At 42.8% G+C, this 19,349-nt stretch overlaps 1 long non-coding RNA gene across 1 annotated transcript in view; it reads left to right on the forward strand.

Moving 5' to 3' along the window:
- LOC138810968 (uncharacterized) overlaps window positions 1-14,169 on the forward strand; it is a 40,347-nt gene extending 26,178 nt beyond the window's left edge. The window contains exons 2-3 of the long non-coding RNA XR_011367307.1: window positions 12,262-12,327; window positions 13,748-14,169. This is a non-coding gene — a long non-coding RNA (uncharacterized lncRNA). The remainder of the gene's footprint in view (window positions 1-12,261; window positions 12,328-13,747) is intronic.
- Window positions 14,170-19,349: the final 5,180 nt, after the last annotated feature.

A 19,349-nucleotide genomic window follows, 5' to 3' on the forward strand; every position in this document is an offset into this window, starting at 1 on the left:
ACATAGAGCTCTTGTGCAAGCAGCCTACTTCTTTTTTCACTTGGCTCCCAACCAGGATAGTGCTGCCTGCTTCTCTGCTCTGAAGAAGTGACTCTCAAGTGATTGTGTGCAGCGGGGAGGATGAGGGGTGGGCTTGGGCTCTGTGGATGAGGACCCTCCCTACACTGCCTGCTGTATCACTATAGCTCTCTTAACTGCTTCCTCAGGCCACTGGAAGACCAAGTCCATAAAGGCAGATCTGGTGTCAGAACAAGCAGAGAGCCCATTTTGCAGCAGTTTCCACTCCTGTGTCATCTGAAATCCTGTGCTGTTGGTGGGTGCACCGAGTCTCCATCACAGCAGTGAAGAGGAGACCAGTGGTCTCTATGTTCGTCTTCTTCCCTCCTGACTTTATTCTGTCTCCTCACTCAGTGATATCACTTGCCAGATGTTTGTAATCATCACACATGCTACAGTGACCTAAAAAATTACTCAGTCCTTATCTGTCTGGCTTGTACTGATACGTATTTACACCTGAGCTCAGAGAGAACCCCAAAGGATTTTTCTGAGTTTTCCTAGTGTATGTTTGCTGTGTGCAATTCCAGCTGCCTTCACTGGCCTCCAGGAGTAGTTAAAATGGTCTGCTTTTTCCCTGAGGATCCTCATGAGAGACCTTTTTAGGTATAAAGCCTGAGAAAGTATTGATGGCACATTTAGTCCATGACAGACATTGAGGGAGTTCAAGCAGTCTATCACTGTGCACCTAGGATGATTGCCTAAAAGTTAAGTAGATTTTGCCCTTTTGCTTTCTTCCAGGCTAGAGGTAGCTAAGAGGTGGGCGGGGAAAGCTTTCTGCCCTAGAGCTGTCTGAGGAGGAATGGAAGTATTAAAACAATGCTGTGGCTAAACTTTTGTCTCCAGGCTAGAACAATCAGTCAGTGCAGGTGACCAGAACAGTTCTTATTCCTGGAAAGCCTCCTCACTCTTTGGTGCTAATCTTTTTGCATGGCCAAATGCAAGGATAACTCTGCAGGGTAGGTCATGACATAAACATTACGTGTAGATACTTCAAATACTTTGTACTCACGGACATGCTATACAATTATTTTATTCCTATAACCATAGTTGCAAGCCCAGTTTACATACCCAGTCAAGGCGAGCCCCCATGCACCACACAGAGGTAATTCTGCCAAAGATTTTATGGATGAAGGAGTGTCAAGAGAGGGTCTGTCAAAATTCTACAATTAGTGAGTCACAGACTTGAGTTACATCTCATTGCTTCTTGTCTTCACAGTTCTCTTGTGAGCTCCAGCAGTAGGAGCATCTTGACTTTTGCCACTGTAATCCCAGAGCCTCACTCTGAGCTCAGGTTATCATAGGTGCTCAAGCAGGGATGCAGTGACCCTGCTTAGGAGACTCAGTGTGTACTCTTTGACCCTATTGAGTTACTGGGAATCAGATGATATTGCCTTTTTATTTTTGGCTTTATACCTTTACCAACACCCCTCTCTTTCTTTCTCTGTTGGTGTTTTAGGGAAGGACCCAGTGCCTTGGACATGCTAGGCACATACTCTAATACTGAACTACCTCTCAGTCGTCTCAGTAATGGATCTCAGGGTGACTTTGAAGTTGATGTTCTTCTGCCTCTTCCTTCTCAGCTCTAGGATTATAGGTGTGCACTAACACTCCCACTTTCTTTTTCTGTTATAGTTTTCTTTCCCTTTTATTTCTTCCTTCCATTTATTTTTGCTATACCACACAATATACCTTCTAATGTATATTTTGTGATTTTTTTCTTCCTGAATAATATTAAGAGGAACAGAGATGGGGATAATGTTCAAAGCTGGACTGCCTACTTGGAATAGATAACTCCCTTTATTCAGTCTGTAGTGCATTTGTGAATGCACTCAGGTATACACGCACATGTGGGAACACAAACACACACACACACACACACACACACACACACACACACACACACACACACACACACAGACCCCAAATGAGGCTTGGCCTCTTGGCCTAAGACAGAGAAAGGTACAGTTAGATCTGTGTCATGATAAGCTGAGACTCAACCCAGAGGAAACCCATGGATTTCCACAGGGCTTTATCACCCTCTGCTGCAACCTTGAGCCTTAGAATTTCTTGCTGTGCAAATTCTGCAGCTTAAAGTTTGTCACATTCCCCGTGAGCTTTTTCCTCTCCTCCAACTGCACTGGATTTACTTTCTCTCTATTTCAATGATGACCTATAATACCTCTACTCCAAGCCAACTAATGTGATCAGAAAAAGCAGAGGTCTTTCTGTAAAATCCACCAAACAATGGTCCACACAGAATGGATTTGTTCACATTTGAGCCATTTTCTACACAACTGTCATTTACCTTGCCAAATACTTACCTTTCACTATGGAACAGGAAATTTTATCTTTATTTGTAAGCATGCATTTGTGGGCTGAGCATTGCATTCGTGAACTGGGTTAGTCACACTGAATATTGAGACATGTGACATCTAGTCTTGGCCCCCACGAAACTTCTGGTGAAATGGAAACCTCAGTATGGAACAGAAGCAATCATACTTGTAAGAGCCTGGTGTTTTTTGTGGATAGACATGCAGGAATTACTTAGCTTGATGGGTGAAGAAGGCTCCAGGTGGAAACTCCATCTGAACATGACGGTATAGGATGTGTAGGAGGCAGGAGTTTGCTGGGGCATTAGGTAAGGAACAAACATTTTTTTTTTTTTTTTTTTTTGTCGGTCGTGGGGCTTGAACTTTGGGCCTGGGCGCTGTCCCTCAGCTTTTCAGCTCAAGGTGAGCGCTCTACTACTGGAGCTACAGCACCACTTCCGGTTTTCTGGTGGTTTATTGGAGATAGGAGTCTCATAGTCTCTCCTGCTAGGGCTGGCTTTGATCCGCGATCCTCAGATCTCAGCCTCCTGAGTAGCTAGGATTACAGGCGTGAGCCACCAGCACCCGGCAGGAACAAACATTTTTAATTATATATATATATATATATATATATATATATATATATATATATATATATAATTAAAAAATATAGAGAGAGAGACAGAGACAGACAGTCAGACAGACTCTCATTAGGTGGCCTAAGTTGGCCTTAAACCTACAATCCTCCTCTCTCAGTCTCCATAGTGCTGGGATTATATGGGTATGCACCACCACACCTGCAAGGTATGAACGTTTTAGAACGTAAAGGCACTGGTGAGGCAAAAAGCATAGAGGTGAGAAGTGTATTGCAGGTGGGGGAGGCCAGGGTATAATGAGATGTTCAACCACTCGTGGGAAGAAATTGAAATTAAATTCTTAATCTGAATTTTGTCATTTTCTAGCAAAATTATTCTACATAATTTTTACTGTCTTTCCATATTCTTTTTTTTTTTTTTTTTTAGGTCCAGTCATGGGGCCTGAACTCTGGGCCTGGGCACTGTCCCTCAGCTCTTCAGCTCAAGGCTAGCGCTCTACCACTTGAGCCACAGCACCATTTCCGGCTTTTTTCTTTTTGCTTATGTGGTGCTTAGGAATTGAACCCAGGGCCTCGGGCATGCAAGGCAAGCGCTCTACCACTGAGCCACCTTCCCAGCCCTGTCTTTCCATATTCTGTCTCTCTCTTTTTGTGCCAGTCCTAGCTGGGGCTTAAACTCAGTGCTATCCATGAGCTTCTCCCCTCTCGCCAAGTTTAGCATTCTATCACTCAAGCCACACTTGCACTTCTAACTTGTTGCTAGTTAACTGGAGATAAGAGTCTTACAGACTTTTCTGTCTGGGTTGGCTTTGAACCATGATTCTCAGATCTATCTTCTGAGTGTCTAGGATTACAGGTGTCAGCTATTAGGATGTGGGACTTTTTATATCAATATTGGGGCTTGAATTCTTGGTATTTCATTATTGGGTGGCTTTTTATCTTAAAGCTGGTGCTCTCTCATTTGTGCTACACCTTCACTTCTGGCTTTTTACTGGTTAATTGGAGATAAGAGTCTTTAGAATTTGTATATTCTGGCTAGTTTCAACCCTTGACCCTCAGATCTCACCCTCCTGAGTAGCTAAGATTACAGGTGTAAGCCAACAGCACCCAGTTTTCTATCTGTATGCTTGCCTCTGGACTCATGTTAGAGGTGATATCCTTATATATAAATATGGATACAAACATTGACCTCAACAGGGTTAAATGTAGAGCTAGCAACCTTCTGCTTTACCACTTTTTCTGTGAAATTAAATGATTCCCTCAATTATTAATCATGTATTTTCATACTTATTATGGAAGAAGTTTTTTGCATGTGTTTGTGTGCCAGTCTGGGGCTTGAACTCAGGGCCTGGTCCTCAGTTTATTGCTGAAGGCTAGCACTCTACCACTTGAGCCACACTTCTACTTCTGGATTTTTGGTGGAATATTGGAGATAAGAGTCTACAGAATTTTTTGCCCAGGTGGCTTGAACACAATTGTCAGATCTCAGTCTCTTGAGTGGCTAGCATTACAGGCATGAGCCACCAGCACCTGATGTTGCTGGTTACTTTTTTATTTTTTTTATTGTAAAGATACTATACAGAGGGTTACAGTTACATGAGTGAGGTAATGAGTACACTTCCTCTTGAACATTGTTACCCCCTCCATTGTTTTCCCCCTACCATCCCCTCCCTCCCTTCCCCAAGGTTCTTTTTTTTTTTTTTTTTTTGATTGTGATTAAGTGATTACTTAATTTCCGGAAATTCACAGTATTGTGGAATAATGGTGCTCATTTAAAGTCACAAGTTCATTCTAACTTTCCTGGAGCAAATTGTCTATCACAGTGTGTAATATATAGCGGTGCTCATATGTTATATACCATATATGTGATCAGCAGCATGGGGATATTTAGTAGTGGTTCAACCAGATGAGTGGGAGTTCTTTGTTTCTTAAGTCCTGTTAGTTTTGTCATATCACCTAACATTTTGGATTCATCATCCACTTATCAGGGAGACCATGTACTGTTTGTCTCTTCGTTCTTGGCTTACCTCGCTCAACATGATTCCTTCTAGCTCCATCCATTTCCCTGCAAATGCCACTATTTTGTCATTTCTAATGGCTGCGTAATATTCCATTGTGTATAGATACCACAATTTTTGGATCCATTCATCTGTGGTAGGGCATCTAGGTTGTTTCCATATCCTAGCTATTGCGAACAGTGCTGCAATAAACATGGAGGTGCACGTGTCCTTGTATATTGGTTCCTGTTGTTCAGGGTAGATGCCTAGAAGTGGTATGACTGGGTTGTAAGGGAGGTCAATCTTTAGCTTTCTAAGGACCCTCCAGACTGCTTTCCAAAGTGGTTGTATGAGTCTACATTCCCACCAGCAGTGTAATAGCGTTCCTCGTTCTCCACATCCCCTCCAGCATTTGTCGTTGGCTGATTTGTGGATGTGGGACATTCTGACTGGGGTAAGGTGGTATCTCAGGGTTGTCTTTATTTGCATTTCCTTCACCACCAGGGATGATGAACATTTCCTCATGTGTTTCTTTGCCATTTTTATTTCTTCATTTGAGAAGTCCCTCTTTAGTTCCCTTGCCCATTTAGTAATTGGTTTGTTGGGTTTGGGAGGGATTAGTTTCTTGAGTTCCCTGTATATACAGGATGTTAATCCCTTGTCTGATATATTGCTGGTAAATATTTTTTCCCAATTAGTTGGTTGTCTTTCTAGCTTGGTTGCGATAGCTTTATCTGTGCAGAAGCTTTTTATTTTAAGGTAGTCCCATTTGTCGAGTCTCTCTCCAATTTGTTGTGACCCTGGGACTCTGTTCAGGAAGTTCTTTCCTATGCCTATTAGTTCAAGTGTCTCTCCTACTCTGTCCTGCAGTAGTTTCAGAGATTCAGGTTTAATGTTAAGGTCTTTAATCCATTTTGAGTTGATGTTGGTGCATGGTGATAGGCTGGGGTCCACTTTTAGTTTTCTGCATGTGGCTGCCCAGTTTTCCCAGCACCAGTGGTTGAAGAGGCTGTGTTTCTTCCATTGTATGTCTTTGGCTCCTTTGTCGAATATCAGCTGGCTGTAGGCCTGTGGATTTATTTCTGGATCTTCTATTCTGTTCCATTGGTCTTCGGGTCTGTTTTTGTGCCAGTACCATGCTGTCTTTGTTATTATAGCTCTGTAGTAGAGTTTGAAGTTCGGCATGGATAGCCCTCCCATATTGTCTTTATCCCCTAGAATTGTTTTGGCTATTCTAGGTCTTTTGTTGTTCCATATGAATTTTTGGACTGTTTTCTGTATTTCAGTGATGTACGTCATTGGGATTTTAATAGGAATTGCGTTGAATTTGTATATTAGTTTTGGAAGTATTACCATCTTTACTATATTAAGTCGGCCTATCCAGGAGCATGGGAGGTCTTTCCATTTCCTAGTGTCTTCTGCAATTTCTTTCTTTAACTTTTTATAGTTCTCATTAAATAGTTCTTTTACATCTTTGGTTAGGTTAATTCCTAAATATTTTATTTTTGGGGAGGTTATTGTGAATGGGGTTGCTCCCTTTATTTCCCTCTCTTCCTGTACATTATCAGTGTATAGGAAGGCAACTGATTTTTGTGGGTTTATTTTGTATCCTGCTATTTTGCCGAAGTGATTTATGATTTCTAAGAGTTTGGGGATGGAGTTTTTGGGATCGTGGAGGTATAGTATCATGTCGTCTGCAAAAAGGGATAGTTTAACTTCTTCTTTCCCTATGCGGATCCCTTTAATGTCTTTTTCTTGCCTTATTGCCCTGGCTAAGGGTTCTAGGACTATATTGAAGAGGAGTGGAGACAGTGGGCATCCTTGCCTTGTTCCTGATTTTAGGAGAATTGGTTGTAGCTTTTCCCCATTAAGTATAATATTGGCTATTGGTCTGTCATAAATGGCTTTTATTGTTTTTAGAAATGTTCCTTCTATTCCTATTTTCTCCAGAGCTTTTTTTTTTTTTTTTTTGGGTCCGGTCGTGGGGCCTGAACTCTGGGCCTGGGCGCTGTCCCTCAGCTCTTCAGCTCAAGGCTAACGCTCTACCACTTGAGCCACAGCGCCACTTCCGGCTTTTTTCTTTTTGCTTAATGTGGTGCTGAGGAATCGAACCCAGGGCCTCAGGCATGCAAGGCAAGCACTCTACCACTGAGCCACCTTCCCAGCCCCATCTCCAGAGCTTTTAGCATGAGTGAATGTTGAATTTTGTCAAAGGCCTTTTCTGCATCTGTAGCGATAATCATGTGATTCTTGACCTTGGCTCTGTTGATATGTTGGATTACATTTATTGACTTACGTATGTTAAACCATCCCTGTGTCTCTGGGATGAAGCCTACCTGGTCATAGTGAATTATTTTTTTTATGTGTTTCTGGATTCTGTTAGCTAGAATCTTGTTAAGGATCTTTGCATCTGTGTTCATCAAGGAGATTGGCCTGTAATTCTCCTTTTTGGTTGGGTCTTTGCCTGGTTTGGGGATGAGTGTGATATTGGCTTCGTAGAATGAGTTTGGGATAGCTCCTTCCTTCTCTGTTTCTCTGAAGAGCTTGAGGAGTATGGGTATTAGTTCTTGTTTAAAGGTCTTATAGAATTCTGCTGTGAATCCATCTGGTCCTGGGCTTTTTTTTTGTTGGAAGACTTTTGATAGCTTCCTGTATCTCATTATAGGATATTGGCTTATTTAATTGGTTAACTTCTTCTTTGCTCAGTTTGGGCAACTTGTATTTCTCTAAAAATGCATCCATTTCTGCCCGATTTTCTTCCTTTAGAGAGTATAGCTTTTGAAAGTAGTCTGTTAGAATTGTTTGGATATCTTGGGTACATGTGGTGATGTTTCCCGTGGCATCCCTAATCCTATTAATATGGGTTTCCTCTCTTCTTTTTTTAATTAATCTAGCCAATGGGCCATCAATTTTGTTTATTTTTTCAAAGAACCAGCTTTTTGTTTGGTTTATTTTGGTTATGGTTTTCTGATTTTCTAATTGGCTAATCTCTGCTTTTAATTTGGTTATCTGGCTTCGTCTAGTAGCTTTAGGTCCCATTTTTTCTTGTTTTTCTAGCTGTTTTAATTGCAACATGAGATTATTTACTTGGTCTGTCTCCATTCTCTTGATGTGGGCACTGAGGGCAATAAATTTGCCCCTCAGGACTGCTTTTGCTGTGTCCCACAAGTTTCTTTGTGAGGTGTTTTCATTTTCATTGAGTTGTAGGAAATGCTTTATTTCTTCTCTGATCTCTTCTGTTATCCAGGCATTGTTAAGGAGTGTGTTGTTCAATTTCCATGTATTAGAGAAATTTCTGCGGTATGCTTTGTTATTGAGAGCTAGCTTGATTCCACTGTGGTCAGATAGGATACAGGGGATTATGTCGATCCCTTTGTATTTGCTTAAGTTCCTTGCATGAACTATGATATGGTCTATTTTGGAGAAAGTTCCGTGAGCTGCTGAGAAGAATGTGTACTGTGTTGTTTTAGGGTGAAATACTCGGTAGATGTCAGTTAATTCCGCTTGAAGTATGGCCTCTCTTAATTCAGTAGCTTCTTTGCCAATCCTCTGGTTGGTAGACCTGGCTGGTTACTTTTTGAGATGGGATCTTTCAGAGTTTTCTCTCACAGCTGGCCTCAGCCTGTGATCCTTTTGCTTATATTCTTCAAAGTAGCTGGGACTACAAAGTGTGAGTCATCATTGTCCTAACCAGTTCTTGTTTTTTAAAACAAATTTTGGCCAGGTGTTAGTGCCTTATGCCTATAACCCTAGATAACCAGAAGGCTGAGATCTGAGGATCATATTCCAAGCCAGCGTAGAAAATTCTTGAGACTCTTATCTCCAATCAACCAGCTAAAAGCTGGAAGTAAAAGTATGTCTCAAGTTTAAAGCCATGAATACAAAAGCTCAGGGACAGCATCCAGACCTTGAGTTTAAGCCCTAGAACTGAGGAAGAAGGAGGAGGAAGAAGAGGAAGAGGAAGGGGAGGAGGAGGACGAGGAGGACAAGGAGGACGAGAAAGGGGAGGAGGAGGAGGAGGAGGAAGAAATCTGTTGGTGGTCGCAATTTCCAAATGAAGATTTGAATTTCCAGTTTGTCTTATGTTTTTTGTTTTCTTTTGTTTATGTAGTACTGAGGCCTCAAACCCAGGGCCTCATGCATGCAAGTCCTCTATCACTAAGCCACATTCCAAGCCCATCCAGTTTGTCTTAATATAGCTAGAAATGTGTCCACATTGTCCATCATTAGCTCAATGTGGTATCAACTATAGCTAAACTAGCTGCCTCCTCTTTTTTTCTTTTTCCTTCTCCTGCCTCCTTCCCTACCTCCTTTTCCTTTCCTTCCTCCCTCCCTCCTCCTTCCTCCCTCCCTCCTCCTTCCTTCCTTCCTTCCTTCCTTCCTTCCTTTTCATATCAGTATAGGACTTGAACTCTGTGCCTTTTATTCATACTTGGCTTTTTTGCTCAACACTGAGACTCCATCACTCTATCACTTGAGCCACATCTCCACTTCTGGCTTTTTGCTGAATTAACTACAGATCAAAGTCTCTTTGGATTTGTCTGTTCTGGCTGGATTCAAATTGTGATTCTTAGATCTCTGCCTATTGAATAGTTAGTGTTATAGCATGAGCCACACCTCCTGGCTAGCCTCTTTTTCTTTTCTTTTCTTTCTTTTTTTTTTTTTTTTGGTCGGTTGTGGGGCTTGAACTCTGGGCCTGGGCACTGTCCCTCTGCTCTCCAGCTCAAGGCTAGCACTCTACTACTTGAGTCACAGCACCACTTCCAGTTTCCTGAGTAGTTTATTGGAGATAGGAGTCTTAATAGCCTTTCATGCCCAGGTTGGCTTTGAACCACGATCCTCAGATCTCAGCCTCCAGAGTAGCTAGGATTACTGGCAGGAACCACCAAGTCTGGCTAGACTCCTTTTCTTTTTTTCTTTCTTTTCTTTTGGTTGGTTGAGGGGCTTGAACTCTGGGCCTGGGCACTGTCCCTCTGCTCTCTAGCTCAAGGCTAGTGCTCTACCACTTGAGTCACAGTGCCACTTCCAGTTTTCTGAGTGGTTTATTGGAGATAGGAATCTTATACCCTTTTGTGCCCAGGCTGGCTTTGAACCTATATCCTCAGTTCTCAGCCTTCTGAGTAGCTAGGATTACAGGCAGGAGCCACCATGCCTGGCTAGACTCCTTTTCTTAAGCCACTTCTTAAGTAGTAGCTGTCTCATTAGCTCTCTCTGTCTCTCTCTTTCTCACTCTCATGGCTGTACTGTGATTTGAGCACAGGGCTTTGTGCTTGCTAGGCAGATATGCTGCCATTTCAGTTCTGCCCTGTCTGCTTTTTAGGGATATTTTCTTGGATAGAGACTTCTTGTTTTATACCAGACTTCAATCCTCCTACCTCTATCACCCCAGTAACTTGGATTAGGGATAAGCACTACCATGCTTCACTTGTTGGTTGAGATGGGTAATAGGTATCTATGCTTTCTGCCTGAGATGCCTTGGACTTGGAATTGCCCTTACCTCTAACTATTAAATAGCTGGCTCTGTAACCATGTATCAGCTTTTCCATCCTTTAGCATTCTCCCCCCACCTCCAGTACTTGAACTTTGGTTCACACCATTTCTCTAGGCAGTATGAAGATGTAGGGTCTAACTGCTGATCATATTCTAGTCCTGATTTTTCCCTTGCTATTTTCTGATAGGGTCTTACTTCCTGTCCTGGCACATGGCTGGACACAATCTTCCTATGAGAAGCTTTTCTATAGCTAAGACAACAGTTGAGTGCCACAGCCTCCAGCTTTTTTTTTTTTTTTTTTTTTATAAGGGGACTCGAGCTTCTTTTCTGTTCTAGCTGGCCTGGAATGGCAGATCTGGTCCCTCAGTCTCCCAAGTAGTAGGATTACAAGTGTGAGTGATCAACCTCTGTCTCTTAAGACAAAAGCTCAGGGCTCTCCACAAACTCCAATCCTTCCCCATGAACTCTCATTCTATCGGTTTGCTCAGTAATGGCAGTGCCAACATCCTGCTAATATTTGTGTTCAAGACCATAAGACTTGTTATGGTATCCTGAGCCTAAGCCAGACTATATCTGTGTGTCCTCAACCTTTTTTTTTTTTTTTGCCAGTCCTGGAGCTTGAACTCAGGGTCTGGACACTCTCCTTGAGCCTCTCTGTGCTCAAGGGTAGCACTCTACCACTTGAGCCACAGCACCACTTCTGGATTTTTCTGTTTATATGGTGTTGAGGAATCCAACCCAGGGCTTCATGCATGTGAGGCAAGCAACTCTACCACTAAGCCACATTCCCAGCCCCTTCACCATTCTTTAAACTGTGTTCAAACAATTATGGTCAGGCATCTCCATGCAGATTTTCTTGATTGTCTCTCTATAGGTCCCTCTGTGTGTATTCAGCTCCTCACTATGGCTTTCAGATTCGATCCTAATGACCTAACTGCCAGAAAGCACTGAAAAATCTCCATTTGGAAATGTTGCCACCAACTTGAAATAGCAGCTAAGGGCTGTGTTTGAAAAAGGAATGAATACAGACACATGTAAAGGAAAGTAGTCTGGGTACTCAGGGTGATTTTGTTTTTTAGTTCAAAAGCTTATGACATGTAGGCTTGTTCTAGCATTTTATTAGCATAGCACCACCTCAGTGTCTTGACTAATGTCATTATACTATTATTTGTAATTGGGGGATTATGTAAGAGAGCTGTCCCAGGAAGGCCTTCTGCATGGAGGTAAAACTGCCTATTGAGGAGTTTGTCCACACCTCCATGTCTAGGACTTTAAGTTTCTTCAGCTGTGGGCATTGTGTAGCATGGTCTGGAGAGAGCATCCATCAGGACTTTATCCCCAGCTTCCTTCATGCAATATTGTGTCTGAGAAAGACAGTGCACACAGCTGCATGTACCATGGGAAGATTCTGACCATAACACAATGCTGGTTAACTTACTTCCAGAGAATGGAGGAACACAACTAAGCTTATCTCAGAAGGGATTATGGCTGGATGCTGGTGGCTCCTACTGTATTCCTATCCACTTAGGAGGCTGAGATCTGAGAACTGCAGTTCAAAGACAGCCTAAGCAGGAAAGTCTGTGAGCCCTTATCTCCAGTTAACCACCAAAAAGCTGGAAGTGGAGCTGTGGCTCAAGCTGTAGAGGGTCAGAGCTTTGAACATAAAAGCTAAAGGAGGGTACTCAGGTCCTAAGTGCAAACCCAGAAGTCTGGAGTCTTTGGTAAGTACAGGATCTACTGTTGTGCCTCTGGGGACATGTGAAGAAAACTGAGATCAGCCAGCACAACACACAACCTTGCTGTCTGTTACAGAATCCAGATGGAGAGAGCAGCAGTAAGGTGTGATCTGGGCTCCTGCTGGGAAGACAGAAGCTGGTGGTGCGTGAGCAGCAAAGAATGACATTGTTGCATTTGTTAGGAAATGGAAAGACTTGGAAAACATTATATTAAATAAGCCAGGCCCAAAGAAACATGGGTCCCATTGTTTCCCTTATTTGCAATAACTAGTGTATGTCTGAGACAAGCCGAAAAGGTCAAATAAGTTGATGTTAGGTGAAATGAACCCCAAGATAAGTATTGAAATGTTTTTTTCTTTCATGCAATTGTTTCTTACATATTTATAAGATGACTTCTTTGTTGCCTTGTATGTCCCTCCCCCACAGTATAACCCCTGTTTTCACTGTATTTGATGTTGGTATAATTTGTGGAGGGGAAGGGCAAAAACAAACCGTTTAAATAGGGATACAGGTGGACCCATTGAACCAATGAGATATACAAGTCGTTATGTCGAAAAATGAACTTTATGACTTTGGCAGTGTGTGTGTGTGTGGGGGGGCAGGGGTGGGATGGGGAGATGGGAAGGGATGGGAAGGGGAAACATAGGAGGCGGCAACAATGCTTGATAAGAAATGTACTCATTACCTTGCCCATGTAATTGTAACCCCTCTGTACGGTATTTTCACACACACAAAAAAAGACTAACCATAGGAATGCAGGAAACAATATAGTTTTTAGGAAACAATATTTTTTTTTAAACTGTTTTTGACCCTACAGCTGCTCTTTCCAGGAACTTGACCTACCTGTTCATTTTCCATTAACTGGGGTTGTGTTTCTCAACCCTTTGTCTATCTGGCAGTCATTATAATTGCAGTATAATTGCAGTTTTAATGGTGAGTTTTCTGAGAACTTTTCTAAAAACTGTTTTTTCCGACAACTGTTTGTCCCTTAAGTGGCTAACTTGTGTTCTTCCTTAACACCGGTTGGTACCAGGTTCAGTTATTCCTTCTTCCCTGTAAAGAGTTGTAATTGAGAACTTTTATGGCCCATGGCCAATATGTGTTCTCCTATGTCATTCATCTTAACTGACCTTGTCACCTTGTCAGCTTTTTGCCTGATCTTTCCAAAAGTCAAAGCCATCCTGTTACTACAAGCAACCAGAGACATCACTTACACTGCTCTGTCTTGCCCAGAACACTAAAAGATCTCCTCTTCAGGGATTCCTTGATGCCCCCAGTCCAGCAGGAAGTTGCCAAAAGAGCCCAAGACACCTGTTGGCTCTGGTACCTTTAACTATTTCTGCCACCCCTTCTGCATATTACTTTGATCTGAAAGCAGGAAAAGTATTATACTCCCCTCCTCCAGGATGCCTGGAGTCATGCTATGTCTCCAATCTGAGACAGAAAAGGCAATTTCAGGTCTTTGATAGCCCCTTCTGGAAATCAATCCCTCCATGGCATATTCCTCTCTTGGGGTACTAACAACAATTTCTGCCTTTTATTAATTGTATCTTACATTTTAGATAACTATTGCCATGGAAAAACGAGGACCTTTACCAACCAAACTGTCAAGCGGATGCTGCTTGGCTGGTACCTGGCCAAGCAACAAAGCAGAGACCTCCTGACTACTTCACCCCTTTACAGTAGAAGTAGCTCCAGAAGAAACGACCTCTGCCCATACCCCTTGGCCTGGTACCCCCTATTTTTATTAAACAACCGAATGGGAAATGTAAGCAATATGCCCACCTTTGGTCCTCAGCTCCACCCAAAAACCTGAGCTTCTCCCTGCCCTGGAGTTCCCACCATACAGGTGGCCCCTCCACCTCTCTCCACCCTCTCTCCACCCATACCCACCTGAACTCCCATCTACCTCACTTCTTATCTCCCAGACTCTCCTGCTACCTGGATGGGGACAGTGACCATGTGCTCCCTCTTGGGGGAAATATGGCTCCTCTAATAAACCTTATAATAATCTTTCTCCTGTGCCTGCCTGCCTCTGTGTGGTCTCTTGGGATGGATGTGTAGGATCCTCCTTCAGACACAAAGTTATGTACAGCAAAGTTAAATGTCAGCAAGCTGACAGGCTGCCCCTGTTGGGTAGAATGCAGCAGCCTGTCTGTGTGTAGGGAAGTGTCTTATAAGACCAGGGACCTCAAGGTGGGGAATATTCTGCAGTTGCAGTTGGACACAGAAGACAGCAGGTAGCCAGGGTGGGTCAGGCCTGGGTGGACAACATTCCACCGGTGCAGCTGGAAGCTAGAGATGCATGTAGTTTTGGGAGTGGGGTGGGGGTTAACAATTGTGGCCAGGCCTGGTCTAGCTACCTGATTTCAGGGAAAGGATTGAGGACATAAAATAGAGGCTTCCAAGCCAAAATGGAGGAGGACATGCTAACACTTAGCCACTCCCTGGTCAGTGCTGACCTAGGACAGGTGAGGGGTAAAACTGAACTGCGCAAGAAGCTACAGAGGAGGGAGCTAAGTCAGACATTCAATCTTTAGGTTGCCTTATCACTTCACACTGGGTTTCAGAAGTGACTCTCCCTTTCTCTCTCTCACTGGTCTCAGACACTGAAAGAATTTGGGTAGATGCATTTAATAACTGTTTCTGAGCTTGGCACTAGTGGCTCACATCTATAATCCTAGCTACTCAGGAGGCTGAGATCTGAGGTTCAAAGCCAGCCAGGAAAGGAAAGCACATGAGAAACACTTACCTCCAATGAACTTCCAAAAAGTCAGAAGTGGAGCTGTGGTTCAAATGGTAGCATGCTGTGAAGTGAGGAGGCTAAGTAACTTCTTGCAGCCACCCTGGTGGCTCTTGCTGGGTGGAGGGAGTTCTTTACCCAGTGCTAAAATGCCTAGAGGTGAGAGAGGCCATCCATTGAATTGTAGATGCCTAGCTCAAGGTGAGCTAGGAGAACTCTGCTTCAGAGAAATGCAAATATCATAGCCTTAGGAAAGCTTTGCATAGAGGCTGCTCTGATTCTGCCTTAATTACCTCCTTAAATGGCTTGAAGCACCTGCCTCTGAATAGCCTTTAAGTTTATCCCTATCTGGAAGATTGAGTTGTTTCTTGCCTAGATGGAAAAGTTCTGCTGTACCGAGTTTGTAGCTGAGTATGTCTATATAAGGCCTGCTTTTGTTAAGGCTCTGTCTCTGTCACTAGCATGGTTCAGGGCTACTGGTCTTTGAGACAGGAGTGCACTGTGCAGTCTCCAGCCTTTTAATAAAGACACTGGATTTGACTTCTCAGAATATGGCTTCTCTGTTTTCTCACCATACAACACTAGCCTTGAGGAACAAACAAAAACACAAAGTTCCAGGACAGCATGCAAGCCATGATTTCAAGCCCCAGGACCAGCACAAACAAGTACCAATTCTTAGTCTTGTGTCAGAAAGTACATCTGAGGTATGGCACAGTGCTAAAGTACTAGCCAAGCAAGTTCCAAGGTCCTGAGTTCAAACACCAGAACAACCGAAACAGAGGAACTATAATTTCCTCAGGCCACCATTAAATGCAATGGTGTTGCTGCACCTAATGGTAGGAATTGAGACCCCCCCACCCCCACCCCACCCCACCACAGGGATGATCCTCCTCACTCAGCTGCTGTAGGCACAGTTGATCACTTCTTCCTCCTGGATGACACAGTCCTGGGATAGACTTCTTTTAAAGCACTGTGAGATTGAGAAGTGTGATAGAAAGATAGATAGATAGATAGATAGATAGATAGATAGATAGATAGATAGATAGATAGATACATCACCAGATAGACCTGTATTTGTCATTTTGTATTAAACCGGTATTTGCCATTTTGTATTTTCTTTAACTGGCCTTTCTGCTTCTGTATACATGCTTGCTAAACCTTGAAGAGTGCAGCTGCTATTCTACCCGCCCTTGAGCCCCTGACACTCCTGGATCTGGAGCTGAAATTAACGACCCTCTGGCAGGGAGTACCTGACAAAGTACCTGACACATTCCAGACCACTTTCTCCCGGCCTAGGATCGGAGATAGTGGCTGCCTGGCAACCACTTCCTCCGGGGTCGGGGTCAGAGATAGTGGCCATCTGGCAACCACTTCTCCTAAATTACCCTAGAAGTACTGTCTAATTAGTTTAGAGCACAATAGCTCGCTAGGCTGACCAATTATTAGCCCCAGCCCCTTTCCCGCTTTGTACTGTGCCAATCATCCGCTAGAATTATGATTTAGATTTCCCGCGTGGTGTATTGATTCGTTGCCAATACATACTGAGGCCTTACCCCTACCAAAGAACATATAAAAAGAGCTGTAACCTTGTGCTAGGGGCCGCTCTCTGCACTCGGACATCAGTGCACAGAGGGGTCCGTGCTCGAGCTCGTCAATAAACGACTCATTGCCGCTTGCATAGATCTTTGGTCTCTGGTGGTCTTTTTAGGCGCTTCAAGTCTCTGGGCATTACAAGATCAGTCTTGTACTTGCATTCAGACAGTCAATGCATCACGGAATACCATCACAGATTTTGGGAATAAAGAATGCTGTGTGAACTTGAGGATACATCCCGTAACCTAGACAAAGTAAGGAGCAACTGCTGGCATGCATAGCCTGTGGTTCCTTATGTGGCCTCCAGGGGGCAGTGCTGTCTACCCCAGAAAACTTTTATCGTTAAAGCGTATCTGCTCAGCTTTTCCTTCTTGCAGCTGGCAGAGTTCTTTTCATTTAGATAAGAATAAGGTGGGGGGGGGGCGGGGAGGGGGGAACCCTCCAGGCTCATTGCAACAGTTTTGTGTTTGTGTCCAGCAAACTTTCAACACACCTCCCTTTTCCAAACTCTTGCTTTCTATAGCCACTTGCCAGCTGGCCAGATCTCCTTTCAAGAACACAACATCTTGACTGCTCAGTCATGCTTCTTGTGCTCCTTTCAGCACTAGGGATGCATTCCCCCCCCACCCCCCCCAATGAGTACATTTCCTGTTGTCTCCAACCCTCAGGGTCTAATTATGTATGCTTAAGTTCCATTGTCAAGTTTGTGATTATTTAAAGACCTGTCTGATTTTTCTAGGAGATGCTACAGCCCAGTTGGTAATCCAGCCTGATGTTCACATCACTGTCTCAGAAGGAAATTTTCTGGAGCTGAGGTGCAACCATTTCTATGGTGCTGCAGTTTTCCTCTTCTGGTACATCCAGTATCCCAGTCAGGGCCTGCAGCTTCTTCTCAAGTATAGTTTAGGAGACCCTTTGGTTCAAGGCCTCAAGGCTTTGAGGCTGAATTTAAGAGGAGTGACTCTTCCTTCCACCTGAGGAAATACTCTGTGTATGTGAGTGACTCACCTGAATACTTTTGTGCCTTGAGTGTCACAGTGCCTGGGACTGCAAGAGCAGCTGAACAAAAACCAGCCACATAGAGGACATTCCAGAAACTCAAGTCTCTGTGATGTTTTGAATACTTGCTTTGTAATGGGCAATAAGGAAAGGAGGGCTGAACAGAAACCATGCCCCTTTACAGGATTCTGCAGTTCTTGCTGCAATATCCCAAGTCTGGTGAACCTTCTTAGACAATTTAATTTGCACACACTCCATACACATAGTCTATGTTGAAAAACACTTAATGTAAATTGTGTAATCATAATGCTTTGCTACAATGATTCTTGTTGAGTGAAGATACTCAACAACTTATAGGTCATTGTTCTTACAAGGTTTGAAGCTATAAGTCATGCAATTGTGAATCAAATGCTATAAACAATGATTATTTAAATATGAGAAGTCTTGGTAGGCAACACTAAAATATTCACCAATTTGTCATTTAATATCAAATTTGTTATTTAATAACATTATTTATCACACAATACATATATTTGTAAGTTCATTATATCTACATACATAAATATGTATATTTCCAGTCATCTGAATGTTGTGAAAATAATTAGACATAACTTTGGTGGAATATCAAAGGTAAGAGAATGCTTGTATTTGGGAAACAGACTAGAAAAGTAGAATGTTAGAAGTTGAAATTTTTTTATGTATAGTTATGACTCTAATTGCTTTTCTGTGATTGATTTCATATAATGGAGTACTGAAAATAGATCCTATGTTAGTTTTCTAATGGTGCCATAGTAAACTATGGCTGGGTGAATAAACTTAGCAGAAGTGTACTTTCTCACTACTAAGGAGCCTGGAAACCATGGTCAAAGAGTCAACAGGATTCATGTCTCCTGAAGCCGCACTTTGACTTACAGATGGCTGCATTATCAATATTATCAATCGGTTCCACATGTTCTTTCTGAGGATATACATGACTGTGCCCATTTAAGACTGGATGTATTTAATAAGAGCCCATTAATTTGCCCTTTTATGCCCTATATTCAAATACAGTCACTTTCTCAGATTCTTTTTTTTTTTTTTTTTTTTTGGGTCCGGTCATTGGGCCTGAACTCTGGGCCTGGGCGCTGTCCCTCAGCTCTTCAGCTCAAGGCTAGCGCTCTACCACTTGAGCCACAGTGCCACTTCCGGCTTTTTTCTTTTTGCTTATGTGGTGCTGAGGAATCGAACCCAGGGCCTCAGGCATGCAAGGCAAGCGCTCTACCACTGAACCACCTTCCCAACCCCATTCTCAGATTCTCAGTGTCGGTTCTTCAGCATATAAATTTTGGATGGATGTATGCAGTCTCCAATAGCCCTCCAAGTAAGTAAATGCTATGTTCATAAAGACCCTGGAAGTCTCATCAGCCCATATGCTATGGGTTTCCAGTGTACATAAGGCTCCTTTTTTTTTTTTGTAATTCTGATGAAGATTTTTCCCCATAATCCCTTACAAGGCTTTTTAGGGGAATGAGAACCATGTTATCACAAGTAATTCCTAAATATTCCAAACTGTAGAGTGAAGAATAAAACAATTTAAATTTGTGTTTATGCTTGTATTCTTTCTCCTTACCTATACCAGAGTATGAAATGTTCTCATGTTTAGTTTTATCCTTTTGTAAAGACAAATCTTCATTCATTGTTGGCATTTCATCTCTGCACCTTTTTCCTTTCCCAATTTTCTTTTCTATCTGAAGGCACCCTCCCACTCATCTCTGATTGCATCTGTGCCTGAGCTAATTCAACTAAGATGCTATTCTCCTTTTCCTCACCTACTTTCTGCACTTCTGGTC

The sequence above is a fragment of the Dipodomys merriami genome, unplaced genomic scaffold, assembly GCF_024711535.1.
Source record: "Dipodomys merriami isolate MVZ:Mamm:240054 unplaced genomic scaffold, mDipMer1.0.p SCAF_518, whole genome shotgun sequence".
Lineage (NCBI taxonomy): Eukaryota > Metazoa > Chordata > Mammalia > Rodentia > Heteromyidae > Dipodomys > Dipodomys merriami.